Raw genomic sequence first — 14,582 nt, 5'->3', positions numbered from 1 at the left:
TTTGAATGAATAACTGTTATATCTATGTCTGTCAAAGATGTTATGTTTTCACTTGTGTTTATCTGTGTATGTATCTTGTTTGTAAGCAGGATTACTTGTAACTTGATGGATGGGTGGGGTACGGTCCAGGAAGGAACCTATTATATTGTGTGGCAGTTTGAGTTTTGATTAGGCTTTAGATTTATTCAAATGGTTGCAGTTGGAGACATTTGCTTTACCTTATGCCCTTGATGTTCAGGTTTGTGTCCCTCTGTTCAGATAACATTGTGTGGAGAACATCATGATGGTGCTGGTTTCACCCTAGGAAACCTTCCGGTTTGTAGAAAACCTACATGAACCACTGAGCCACCGATGCCAATAAAAGCTTGGATGATAGTGATCAGATAACAAATATCAAATAGTGGTTCATACACTAATAATCATTTTCTTGTCATTTTAGATTTCTAAAGCTATACTTATCCACTTTGGGACCTAGAAACCCTGAAAGCTAACCTCACCAGCTTGAAATGAGAGAATGGGCAGATGGTAAGAAAATGATGAATATTATCTGACATGAAGAAGTTTTGTGTTTATTACGAAGTTGACCACTGTGTTAATCACTTTTTGTCATATGATATCAGCACCATGATATTCTGCTGTAGTAATCACAAATGAAATGCTTGTCTATCACAATTTCACAAGCTCACCACCCAAATATTTATAGTGACTTGTATGTTGCATTTTCTTTTGACGAGTTAAAATAATGATTACAAGGTTATTTTGATGTTGCAAATGCATCATTGTATATATTTGGAATTGTCATGTTTTTTGGGACCTTGACTGCTGTGTGATGTCATCTTTTTCTTTCTATTTTTCCTTACAATTCCTCTACAGTTTTCAGTGACTTGACAGAGAACGCTACATGTTGGCTCAACAGTCTCATCAATCGGAGGTCACTCAGAAGTCAACACAGACAGGCTGTAAATGCATACAGCAGTATAGGTGCTTTCGAGGACATTGAGGACAGCACTGATGCACTGAAGATGTGTACAAAATAAACTTCCCTTGCCTTTATATTAAATAGCCCTTTTTATGGTGTGATTTACAGTATAAGGGGATTCATTAAAAAACCCAACTGTTGGAAAATAGTGCACTTTGACTTTTACATTTCAAAGCTAAATATAGCTGCGAGCAGCGATTACGGGCCCAAGCCGGTGGCACCGCAACACCGGTGCCTTTAGTTACCTAAAGGCACCGGGGTGGCGGTGTCGCCGGCTTTGGTCCTTCATCGCTGCTCGCAGCTATATTTATATATATATATATATATATATATATTATATATATATATATATATATATATATATATATATATATATATATATATATATAAGAAGCTGGTGACACCGCCACCCTGGTGCCTTTAGGGTTATTGTGCACGACGTACAAAAACGTAGCCCTGCTTTGACTGTCGAAAAGAAGTGTGCTGTAGAGCTTGCATCAGTGTGGGCTCTGCAAAAGTGCGCATCGAGGGCACATATCAACCACAAAGTATGCGTGATCAACCTTCTGAAACCTAAAATGACAAATGAGACATGGATTTTACGGACACATGAAATAAGTACACAAGACTGAAAATTCATATGAAGTGTGCAATGTGGGACAGGGCCTATGATCGTGAACCACAATAGCCACATATATGAGATCATTTAAATTTACAGTAATTTTTAGGTCAATATGTTTTGCAGCACTTAAATGTGTAAATCCAGAAGCCCAGTATTTATCTGGAGGTCTTTGTCCTTTGCCTGTCAACCTGGTTTGTCTCTGCCTTTTCTGTTCTGCCCTGTTTGCCATTTTTCACTCTGCCTGTCTTGACCACTCTTAATAAAAAAGCTGCAAATGGATTCACCTGGCCTGACCCTGCCTCGATACAACACATATGCTGCATCTGCTCGCTATCTGCCGATCTGGCTCTGGTAGTTCCGCTTCAGCACTGATGATGTTGTAGGAATAGTGCGCTCTGATTGGTCTGGATTATTCTAGAATTTTTATTTTATACAGAAATAAGTTATTTATAATTCAGATGATATATATATATATATATATATATATATATATATATATATATATATATATATATATACAGACACAGAGGATATTACTTGCCTTACCTGATTAGAACAATGAAAAAATAAATTAAAAAAATATAGCTGCGAGCAACGATTGCGGGCCCAAGCCGGTGGCACCAGAAGTCCAATCCAGTAAATCCAGTGAAGTAAATCCAGAAGCCCAGTATTTATCTGGAGGTCTTTGTCCTTTGCCTGTCAACCTGGTTTGTCTCTGCCTTTTCTGTTCTGCCCTGTGTCACGGTGTGGGTTTTGTGTCTTGTTCCTTGTTCTTGTCTGTCATGTGATTCCCTGTTTGCCATGTGTCTTGTTAATTGTCTGATCATTGTTCCCATGTGTTTCTGATTAGCCACGCCCCCTTGTTATCTTGTTTCGCTTGTTTGCCTGTCTATTTAGATCTCTGTGTTTCAGGTGGTTTTTGTCGGTCGTTGTTTGATGTGAGTTTTTCCCAGTTCCTTGTTTCCGTGTGCCTTGTGCCTTATTCTGAGTTTACCCTGGATATTCTGTTATTAAAGTGCTTGCGATTGGATTCACTCTCCGCTTCATCCTTGCTGCAACATTACAGAACGACCGACCCCAAATATGAATCCAGCAGCACGGATCTCGCCTGATCTACACAGGCTAGACCGGGAGTTCGCTGGACAGATCGCGGCCTTGGCCCTGGAAAGCCTTGATCTGTTCCAGTACACCTGGGGGTTTGTTCCCCTCGCTGCCTCCTGCTCTCTGGGTGATGAGGCGATTAAGATGTGTTACCGGCTGGGGGCTAAGGAGGTCGACCCGAGGGAGCTCCCCGATTTCTCCGGTCTGGACCGGAGAGAGGCACTCTCCAGATGTCTGGAGAGCTTCCTCCCGTGGCACGCCACGTCATCACCTGTTCTTCACGTTCACCAAGACATGCCTGAGCTTCACCACGACAAGCCTGAGCTTCACGTCAGCCACGTCCAGCCAGAGCTTCACGTCAGCCACGTCCGGCAAGAGCTTCACGTCAGCCACGTCCGGCCAGAGCTTCACATCAGCCACGTCCGGCCAGAGCTTCACGTCAGCCACGTCCGGCCAGAGCTTCACGTCAGCCACGTCCAGCACAGAGCCTTCACCGCTGGTCCCGTCCAGCACAGAGCCTTCACCGCTGGTCCCGTCCAGCACAGGGCCTTCACCGCTGGTCCCGTCCAGCACAGAGCCTTCACCGCTGGTCCCGTCCAGCACAGAGCCTTCACCGCTGGTCCCGTCCAGCACAGAGCCTTCACCGCTGGTCCCGTCCAGCACAGAGCCTTCACCGCTGGTCCCGTCCAGCACAGAGCCCTCACTGCTGGTCCCGTCCAGCACAGCGCCCTCACCGTTGGTCCCGTCCAGCACAGCGCCCTCACCGCTGGTCCCGTCCAGCACAGCGCCCTCACCGCTGGTCCCGTCCAGCACAGCGCCCTCACCGCTGGTCCCGTCCAGCACAGCGCCCTCATCGCTGGTTCCGTCCAGCCCAGCGCCCTCTCGCTCTCGGAAGAGGAAGAGGACTTCCCACGTCCCGCAATGCCTGGAAGTCCTCCCTGTACTTCCTGTCAGCCCAGAGTCCTCGCCGCTGGTCCCGTCCGATCCAGAGACTGTTCAAGTCACGTCTGCCGATCCAGAGACTGTTCAAGTCACGTCTGCCGATCCAGAGACTGTTCAAGTCACGTCTGCCGATCCAGAGACTCTTCAAGTCACGTCTGCCGATCCAGAGACTCTTCAAGTCACGTCTGCCGATCCAGAGGCTGTTCAAGTCACGTCTGCCGATCCAGAGGCTGTTCAAGTCACGTCTGCCGATCCTGAGGCTGTTCAAGTCACGTCTGCCGATCCAGAGGCTGTTCAAGTCACGTCTGCCGATCCAGAGGCTGTTCAAGTCACGTCTGCCGATCCAGAGGCTGTTCAAGTCACGTCTGCCGATCCAGAGGCTGTTCAAGTCACGTCTGCCGATCCTGAGGCTGTTCAAGTCACGTCTGCCGATCCAGAGGCTGTTCAAGTCACGTCTGCCGATCCAGAGGCTGTTCAAGTCACGTCTGCCGATCCAGAGGCTGTTCAAGTCACGTCTGCCGATCCAGAGACTGTTCAAGTCACGCCTGAACCTGATCGCTCTATGTTTGTTTCTGTGTTTACGTCTGTCCTTGTGGCGGTTTCTGTTCTGGTGTCTGTTCCAGAACCGGAGCCAGTGTCTGTTCCCGAGCCATTCTGTGTGTTGTCTGTTCCCGAGCCAGTGTGTGTGTTGTCTGTTCCCGAGCCAGTGTGTGTGTGGTCTGTTCCCGAGCCCGAGTGTGTGTTGTCTGTTCCCGAGCCCGAGCCAGTGTGTGTGTTGTCTGTTCCCGAGCCAGAGCCAGTGTGTGTGTTGTCTGTTCCCGAGCCAGAGCCAGTGTGTGTGTTGTCTGTTCCCGAGCCAGTGTGTGTGTGGTCTGTTCCCGAGCCAGTGTGTGTGTGGTCTGTTCCCGAGCCCGAGCCAGTGTGTGTGTTGTCTGTTTCTGAGCCCGAGCCAGTGTGTGTGTTGTCTGTTCCTGAGCCCGAGCCAGTGTGTGTGTTGTCTGTTCCTGAGCCCTAGCCAGTGTGTGTGTTGTCTGTTCCTGAGCCCGAGCCAGTGTGTGTGTTGTCTGTTCCCGAGCCAGTGTGTGTGTGGTCTGTTCCCGAGCCCGAGTGTGGGTTGTCTGTTCCCGAGCCAGAGCCAGTGTGTGGGTTGTCTGTTCCCGAGCGGAGCCAGTGTGTGTGTTGTCTGTTCCCGAGCCAGTGTGTGTGTTGTCTGTTCCCGAGCCAGAGCCAGTGTGTGTGTTGTCTGTTCCCGAGCCAGTGTGTGTGTTGTCTGTTCCTGAGCCCGACCCAGTGCGTGTGTTGTCTGTTCCCGCGCCAGTGTGTGTGTGGTCTGTTCCCGAGCCCGAGTGTGTGTTGTCTGTTCCCGAGCCCAAGCCAGTGTGTGTGTTGTCTGTTCCCGAGCCAGAGTTTGTGTTGTTTGTTCCCGAGCCAGTGTGTGTGTTGTCTGTTCCTGAGCCCGAGCCAGTGTGTGTGTTGTCTGTTCCTGAGCCCGAGCCAGTGTGTGTGTTGTCTGTTCCTGAGCCCGAGCCAGTGTGTGTGTGTTGTCTGTTCCTGAGCCCAAGCCAGTGTGTGTGTTGTCTGTTCCCGAGCCAGTGTGTGTGTGGTCTGTTCCCGAGCCCGAGTGTGTGTTGTCTGTTCCCGAGCCCGAGCCAGTGTGTGGGTTGTCTGTTCCCGAGCCAGAGCCAGTGTGTGTGTTGTCTGTTCCCGAGCCAGAGCCAGTGTGTGTGTTGTCTGTTCCCGAGCCAGAGCCAGTGTGTGTGTTGTCTGTTCCCGAGCCAGTGTGTGTGTTGTCTGTTCCCGAGCCAGTGTGTGTGTGGTCTGTTCCCGAGCCCGAGTGTGTGTTGTCTGTTCCCGAGCCAGAGCCAGTGTGTGTGTTGTCTGTTCCCGAGCCAGAGCCAGTGTGTGTGTTGTCTGTTCCCGAGCCAGTGTGTGTGTTGTCTGTTCCTGAGCCCGAGCCAGTGTGTGTGTCTGCTGTTCCTGAGCCGGTGTCTGCTGTTCCTGAGCTGGTGTCTGCTGTTCCTGAGCCGGTGTCTGCTGTTCCTGAGCCGGTGTCTGCTGTTCCTGAGCCGGTGTCTGCTGTTCCTGAGCCGGTGTCTGCTGTTCCTGAGCCGGTGTCTGCTGTTCCTGCGCCGGTGTCTGCTGTTCCTGCGCCTGAGTCACCGCCCTGGCCGCCCGAGGGGTCTTCACCCCCCTGGCCGCCCGAGGGGTCTTCACCGCCCTGGCCGCCCGAGGGGTCTTCACCGCCCTGGCCGCCCGAGGGGTCTCCTGCTCAGCCTGCTCCACCCACGGTCCAGGTCCGCCCTCACTCCACGAACCTGGCCCTCCGTCCCTCCCCCAAGACCGCCTCCACTTCACCACCCTCCTGAACTTTAGTGTTTTTTTTGTTTTGTTTTGTTTTTGTCTCAAGGGGCGTCGGGAGCCGCCCATGGGGGGGGGGGGGGGGGGGGGCTGCTATGTCACGGTGTGGGTTTTGTGTCTTGTTCCTTGTTCTTGTCTGTCATGTGATTCCCTGTTTGCCATGTGTCTTGTTAATTGTCTGATCATTGTTCCCATGTGTTTCTGATTAGCCACGCCCCCTTGTTATCTTGTTTCGCTTGTTTGCCTGTCTATTTAGATCTCTGTGTTTCAGTTGGTTTTTGTCGGTCGTTGTTTGATGTGAGTTTTTCCCAGTTCCTTGTTCTGTGTGCCTTGTGCCTTATTCTGAGTTTACCCTGGATATTCTGTTATTAAAGTGCTTGCGATTGGATTCACTCTCCGCTTCATCTTTGCTGCAACATTACACCCTGTTTGCCATTGTTCACCCTGCCTGTCTTGACAATTCTTAATAAAAAAGCTGCAAATGGATTCCCCTGGCCTGACCCTGCCTCGATACAACACATATGCTGCATCTGCTCGCTATCTGCCGATCGGCTCTGGTAGTTCCGCTTCAGCTCTGATGATGTTGTAGGAATAGTGCGCTCTGGTTGGTCTGGATTATTCTAGAATTTTTATTTTATACAGAAATAAGTTATTTATAATTCAGATGATATATATATATATATATATATATATATAAAAATATATATATATACAGACACAGAGAATATTACTTGCCTTACCTGATTAGAGCAATGAAAAAATAAATTAAAAAATAACTAGGGAATCACTAAACAAGAGAATTATTCTGATTTGATGATACACTCAAAATATTACACAAGCAATCCTTTAAATTTAATGATATACAGAACAGAACAAGAATTTTAAAAAACTATAAACAAGAAGTAACCGAAATAATGTGAAGCGAATGTGAAAGTAAGTGGTGTTGGGCTAACGTAACTCTCTCATTAGAATCAAATTGTTTCAACATTTGCGATGTATTTGGATGCTAAACTATTCTTTATTATAGGCTTTGTACTTCACTCACGTTCCAATATGTGTGTGTGTGTGTGTGTGCGTGTGAGAGAGAAAGAGAGAGGCGCGGGCGCGATTGAACTGTGTGTGTGTGTGTGAGAGAGAGAGAGGCGCGGGCGCGATCGAACTGTGTGTGTGTGTGTGTGTGTGTGCGTGTGTGGGAGAGAGAGAGGCGCAGGCGCGATCGAACTGTGTGTGTGTGTGTGTGTGTGTGTGTGTGTGTGGGAGAGAGAGAGGCGCGGGCACGATCGAACTGTGTGTGTGTGTGGCTTGTGAGAGAGAGAGGTGCGGGCGCGATCGAACTGTGTGTGTGTGTGTGTGTGTGTGTGTCTGCGTGTGAGAGAGAAAGAGAGAGGCGCGGTCGCGATCGAACTGTGTGTGTGTGTGTGTGTGTGTGTGTGTGTGTGTGTGTGTGTGTGTGTGTGTGTGTGTGTGTGTGTGTGTGTGCGTGTGTGTGTGTGAGAGAGAGAGAGAGAGAGAGAGAGAGGCGCGGGCGCGATCGAACTGTGTGTGTGCGCGTGAGACAGAGAGAGACGCGGGCGCGATCTAACTGTGTGTGTGTCTGTGTGTGTGTGAGAGAGAGAGAGAGAGAGAGAGAGAGAGAGAGAGAGAGAGAGAGAGAGAGAGGCGCGGGCGCGATCGAACTGTGTGTGTGTGTGTGTGAGAGAGAGAGAGGCGCGGGCGCAATCGAACTGTGTGTGTGTGTGTGTGTGTGTGTGTGTGTGTGTGTGTGTGTGTGTGTGTGAGAGAGAGAAAGAGAGAGGCGCAGGGGCGATCGAACTGTGTGTGTGTGTGTGCATAATACATTTAATAAATAAATAAAAGTGCGTATAAATATAATTTTGGACACAAGAGGGCAGTATAGCCCTATTTATGATTTTGTGTTTAAACTATCACTGGAAGAGACCACCCCACGCCCCACCCCCCTTTCCTTCTCACCCTCCCTACACAGACACACACACACACACACACACACCGAGAATGGAAGGGAACACTCTCTCTGTCAGAGAGAGGGAGAGAAAATTCTCAGAATCCACATTCAAACCACAATATCTGACTTTCTGTTGGTCGGAACTAATAACTGTAAATTAGAAAGTTGTTCGGCTTGAAGAGAACAATATACACGCCAAGTTATGTAACTGTAGGTAAAACTAACTGAGTTATAACACACTTTATGTGTCCTTTTTTAGTCATAAATTCATTTCCCCGCCACGGCCAAACCGTTCGAGATATCAAAAATCCGCTGGCAATTTATCATCCTCAATGTCTTGACTTCATGCTGACCGAGTTTCGTGGTGTTTGGATTAATTCTCTAGGAGAAGTATATAAAAAATAAAAGCATGCATTTTCCAAACAACCCGTAATAGCTGTCTTCCTGTTGAGCTGTCGTTAAACTTAGAGCACGAAAGTTGTTCGGCCCGATGAGATTTAAATATGTACCGAGTTTCATATTATTACATGCAAGCATGTTTGATATATGGACAAGTGTTCGAATCACATTCAAGGGGGCGCTGTCGAGCCCCCCTGCCACGCAAGGGTACCAGCTTCAGCCCGGCCCTGATGGCCGCGGGTTCTGACCTGTGTGCAAAGTTTCAAGAGTTTTCAAGCACGTTAAGGGCCCCCAAACCTTGAAAAACAAAAATAAAAGCAATCTCACTCAGCAGACAAATCCCCCTCCCCCCAAACACACGGAGAGACGTAGGGTCAGAGAGAGAGGAAGAGAAAATTCTCCAAAACATCCACATTCAAACCAAAATATCTGACTTCCTGTTGGTCTGAGCTAATAACTGTAAATTAGAAAGTTGTCCAGCTCGATATGAACAATATACATACTGAGTTTTAAGATTGTAGATAAAAGTATAGACCTAACTCCCCCTCTTTTGTCAAAAGGTGGCGCTACTGAGCCCCTGCACCACGCCCGTTTCTGAAACTTTGCACATGTCTACTGGCTAATAAATGTGATGTGTCTGTCGAGTTTCATGCAATTTCAAGTATGCTAAGAGTCTCAAAAGCATCAAAAAATAATCTTAAAGTTTTATGCGTTACCACGGCAACAGTATCTAAGATATCAATAATCCTTTCACAGGTCTGCATCTGCCGTGTGTTTACATTATACACATAAAGTTATAAGCAAATCGGGTAAAAATAAGAGGGTGATTTAAAAGCATTTTGAAAGTGACACACTTCCTGCTGCCAGTTGGTGGCGCTATAACTTTGACTCACAATAGTCACATCCATGTGATCGGTCTCTTATAGCGAACACACTGCTGAAGTTTCATCAAGATCAGTCTATGTATGCAGAAGTTATAACACACTTCCTGTTTCCATTATTCGCCATAAATTTGTTTCCTCGCCACGGCCAAACCGTTCGAGATATCAAAAATCCCCTGGCAATTTTTCATCCTCAATGTCTTGACTTCATGCACACCGAGTTTGGTGACGATCGGGTGAATTCCCTAGGAGAAGTGTTTCAAATTCCTGAGCATTAGTTTCCAAACAACCCATAATAGCCGACTTCCTGTTGGGCTGGCGTAAAAAGTAAAAGTACGAAGGATATATGAACCAATGAGATCTATATGTGTACCGAGTTTCATATTATTACATGCAAGCGAGTTTGATTTATGGACCAAGATTTTTTACCACTTCCAGGGGGCGCTGTCGAGCCCCCCTGCCACGCCCGGGTACCAGCTTCAGCCCGGCCCTGATGGCCGCGGGTTCTGACCCGTGTGCAAAGTTTCAAGAGTTTTCGAGCACGTTAAGGGCCCCAAAAGTGCCCAAAAGGTAGTAAAATAATAATAAATATAGCTGCGAGCAGCGATTACGGGCCCAAGCCGGTGGCACCGCAACCCCGGTGCCTTTAGTTACCTAAAGGCACCGGGGTGGCGGTACCGCCGGCTTTGGCCCTTCATCGCTGCTCGCAGCTATATTTATATATATATATATATATATATATATATATATATATATATATATATATATATATATATAAAAAGCCGGTGGCACCGCCACCCTGGTGCCTTTAGGGTTATTGTGCACGACGTGACACAAAATATCTGCTGGCTATCTGCCGAACGGCTCTGGTAGTTCCGCTTCAGCACTGATGATGTTGTAGAAATAGTGCGCTCTGGTTGGTCTGGATTATTCGGGATTTTTTATTTTAAAATTCGGATTTTCTGCTCTGAAAATATAAATAAGCATAAAAATTGAATAAGCACTTTTAATATTCTAAACAGAATAAGCACTAGTCGCTAATGAATAAGTACTAGTACTTAATGGAATAGATACTAGTATCTAAAAAATAAGTACTAGTAGCATGAAAATAGAGACTAGTAGGTTAAAATGATAAAATGTTAAAACGGCTTGCCATATTGGCTCAGAGAGAGAGAGAGAGAGAAAATGACCTTTTAGATACTAGTACCTATTAATAGATACTAGTATTTATTCAATAAATACTAGTACTAAGTCATTAGATACTAGTACCTATTAAATAGATACCAGTACTTATTCATTAGCTACTAATACGTATTCAAAAGAATATCTAAAGAATAAGCACTAGTATCTAAAGAATAGGCACTAGTACTAAAGAAAAAGCACTAGTCACTAATGAATAAGTACTAGTACTTAATGGAATAGATACTAGTATCTAAAAAATAAGTACTAGAAGCATGAAAATAGAGACTAGTAGGTTAAAATGATTAAATGTTAAAACGGCTTGCCATATTGGCTCAGAGAGAGAGAGAGAGAGAAAATGACCATATTCAAACCAAAATATCTGACTTCCTCTTGGTCTGAGCTAATGACAGTTAATTAGAAAGTTGTCCGGCTTGATCAGAACAATATGCGTACCGAGTTTTATGATTGTAGGTAAAACTATAAAACTAACCCCCCCACTTTTGTCAAAAGGTGGCGCTACTGAGTCCCTGCACCACGCCCGTTTCTGAAACTTTGCACATGTCTACTGGCTAATAAATGTGATCTGTCTGTCGAGTTTCATGCAATTTTAAGCAATTTCAGGCATGCTAAGAGTCTCAAAAGCATCCAAAAAGAATATTAAGGTTTGATGCGTTGCCATGGCACCAGTATCTAAGATATCAATAATCCTTTCACAGGTCTACATCTGCCGTGTATTTACATTATACAGATGAAGTTTGAAGCAAATCGGGTTAAAATAAGAGGGTGATTTCAAAGCATTTTGAAAGTGACACACTTCCTGCTGCCAGTTGGTGGCGCTATAACTTTGACTCACAATAGTCACATCCATGTGATCGGCCTCTTACAACGAACACACTGCTGAAGTTTCATTAAGATCAGCTAATGTATGCTGAAGTTATAACACACTTCCTGTTTCACGTTTCTCGCCATAAATTCGTTTCCTCGCCACGGCCAAACCGTTCGAGATATCAAAAATCCCCTGGCAATTTTTCATCCTCAATGTCTTGACTTCATGCTGACCGAGTTTCGTGGCATTTCTTTGAATTCTCTAGGAGAAGTACTTTAAATTCCATTGCATGCGTTTTACAAACAACCCTAAATAGCCGACTTCCTGTTGGGCTGGGGTAAAAAGAGCATGAAGTATATATGAACCGATGAGATCTATATGTGTACCGAGTTTCATATTATTACATGCAAGCGTGTTTGATTTATGGACCAAGTTTTCGGACCCCGTTCCAGGGGGCGCTGTCGAGCCCCCCTGCCACGCCCGGGTACCATCTTCAGCCCGGCCCTGATGGCCGCGGGTTCTGACCCGTGTGCAAAGTTTCAAGAGTTTTCGAGCACGTTAAGGGCCCCAAAAGTGCCCGAATAGTCGTAAGAAAAATATAGAAAATGAGTTTCCAAACAAGGCAAACACGTTAAGGCCCCCAAAAGTACCCAAAAGGTAGTAAAATAATAAAAAGAAGAAGAAGAAGAAGAAGAATAAAATATAGCTGCGAGCAGCGATTACGGGCCCAAGCCGGTGGCACCGCAACCCCGGTGCCTTTAGTTACCTAAAGGCACCGGAGTGGCGGTGCCGCCGGCTTTGGCCCTTCATCGCTGCTCGCAGCTATATATAAACAAGCCGGTGGCACCGCCACCCCGGTGCCTTTGGGGTTACTGTGCATGACGGGCAATAACGTAACCCCGTTTTGACCTTTGAGAAGATGTGTGCTGTAGAGCTTGCATTGGTGTGGGCTCTGCAAAAGTGTGCATTGAGGGCACATATCAACCACAAAGTATGCGTGAGCAACCTTCTGAAACCTAAAATGAAAAATGAGACACCCTACCATGGACTTAATGGACACATGAAATAAGTACACAAGTTTGAAAGTTATATGAAGTGTGCCAAGACAGAATATTTGCCTGATCTGATTAGAAAAATAGTTTGTGTCTGTGTGTGTGTGAGGCGTGATTGAACAATGTAGACATAAAAACATACTCCGTCCTTTTGTTCATACAGGACATTATTCAAACTGCAAAGTGTTTACTTATATTTGTGTACAATCGCAATAAAACACAACATTGTGCTTTTGTCAAACTGTACTGCTAAACTACAACTGTCACCCAACCAAAATCTCTTACACACACACACACACACACACACACACACACACACACATAGTTTAAAAGCAAAAAAATATTTTGGACATTCATCATATTGCATTGGTTTTCATTTCTTGTCCTCGAACAGAGCCCTAATCTGTTTATTTTTTCAGTTACACATTCTACATTGATTAAAAAAGAAAAATCAAATGTGTTTTTATTTTATACATAAATAAATAATCTATCATTCAGATGAGAATAAAGTTAGTGTTAGTTCAAATTTTAAGGAAAACAAATATATGATCTGAAATATAGCACATTCATTTAAAATTCATTCAGGTTCAATTACCAAACATACAAATCTCAATGTAATTTAAAGCAAACAATACATTTAAAATATATGGGTTGTATGCTATTTTTTTATATAAAAAGATATATATCCTAAACTTTAACAAGGGTTAAACAATCACTGTAACAGGCACAATCACACACACACACACACACACACACACACACACACACACACACACACACACACACACACACACACACACACACACACACACACACACACACACACGTCAAATCACTTACATTTTAGATGCAATATTGACTTTTTTTCTGTTTCAGCAGCGAAAATAGTTAAACAAAGATCACAGCAGAACCATCGAGGATCTCACAGCAACGCGTTCTCATTACTGAATGATTCAGCATTTTGAACTAATCGGTTGACTCAAAGATTCAAAGACCAATCCATAATCTGTCTCATTCATGAATGACTCAGCCGTTCGAACGAATCGTTTGAACGAATGAATCAATGACTCGCTCATTAAGACGGTCGCCTGGCGACACCTAATGACGGTTTAGTGATATGTTTAAAAGTATCATTCTTTCCAACGATTGTTAATTAACTCATATTTGAAACATAAGCTATATATATATATATATATATATATATATATATATATATATATATATATATATAAACACACATGTATACACAAAAATAAAATAAAAACACATTTGAAGCGTGTTTGCTTACTAAATTGTGAGCTGAACGAAAGTTGCAGCAAAGATCAGCAACAGGAGTCAAAATTCATTAATCACGAGAGTGAAGAGCTGACTGAAAAAAATGATGACGGAATATTTTGTGTAAAAGCGCCTATTTAAGCGAATCTGTCATTTACTCATTTGTTGTTGTGTTTTACCTGAAAACCGGAAACAATCGGCCCCCGATATGGTGCTAATTTTAAAGTGACACTAAAAAGTATGCGGCTGCACTGGCATTCATAACGGTGCGCGTCCATGGCGACGAGCGAGCAGAACAGAGCGAACGTTTTTTCATTTCTACTTCCATAGAAATTCATTCGAGCGCACTGCGAGCGCCACCACTATTAATGTCCGGGCGGACGTCCTTATACTTTACTTTCACTTTTATATTAGCGATTTAAAAAGGCCTCGCTGGTGTCTAACGTCGATTAACCGGTGGGAAAAGATCCTCACAGCCACATACCTAATATATTTGTATTTAATTACAATAGCCATACCTGATAAAAAAAGTTTTATGTACTGAGTTGATATCATTTTGGACACAAGTGGGCAGTATAGCCCTTTGTATTACTTGATGTATTTATTTTTTAACTGAATAGCACATTCTGGCTGTTTTTAAACTTGTACATTATTCTTAAATTGAAAACAAGAATAAAATGGGTTTAGTTCTGATATTTGTGTAATTTTATCTAGAAATAAATGGTTTATAATTAATTTTTTAGAAGATATGAGGCTTTTAGTGTTTACTTTTTTGACATGACTTTAATCCCTGGCCATAGCAAAACAATTTGAGATATTCAATAGCCATTCACAATTTAGCTTCTTTAATGTATTTTCATCATGTTGAAAAAGTTTGGTGGGAATTGAATAAACCACTTAAGAGGAGTGGGTAAAAAATCAGAGGCTGATTTTGCCAAAAATCCACATTAAGACCAAAATAGCCCACTTCCTGTTGGGCTGGCTTAAAGTTGTTTGGCCCGA

General features: G+C 44.6%; 1 long non-coding RNA gene across 1 annotated transcript; it reads left to right on the top strand.

Moving 5' to 3' along the window:
- The first annotated feature begins 8 nt into the window (after positions 1–8).
- On the top strand, positions 9–1,124 carry LOC143703509 (uncharacterized). The gene is made up of 3 exons (XR_013191118.1): positions 9–315; positions 440–525; positions 874–1,124. It is a non-coding gene; the product is annotated as an uncharacterized LOC143703509 (long non-coding RNA).
- Positions 1,125–14,582: the final 13,458 nt, after the last annotated feature.

This window comes from Siphateles boraxobius, unplaced genomic scaffold (genome assembly GCF_051911475.1).
Source record: "Siphateles boraxobius isolate OS27281-9 unplaced genomic scaffold, OSU_SipBor_1 11, whole genome shotgun sequence".
Taxonomy (NCBI): domain Eukaryota; kingdom Metazoa; phylum Chordata; class Actinopteri; order Cypriniformes; family Leuciscidae; genus Siphateles; species Siphateles boraxobius.
The sequence above is the reverse complement of the archived record's forward strand: the minus strand, read 5'-3'. Positions and strand labels throughout refer to the sequence as shown.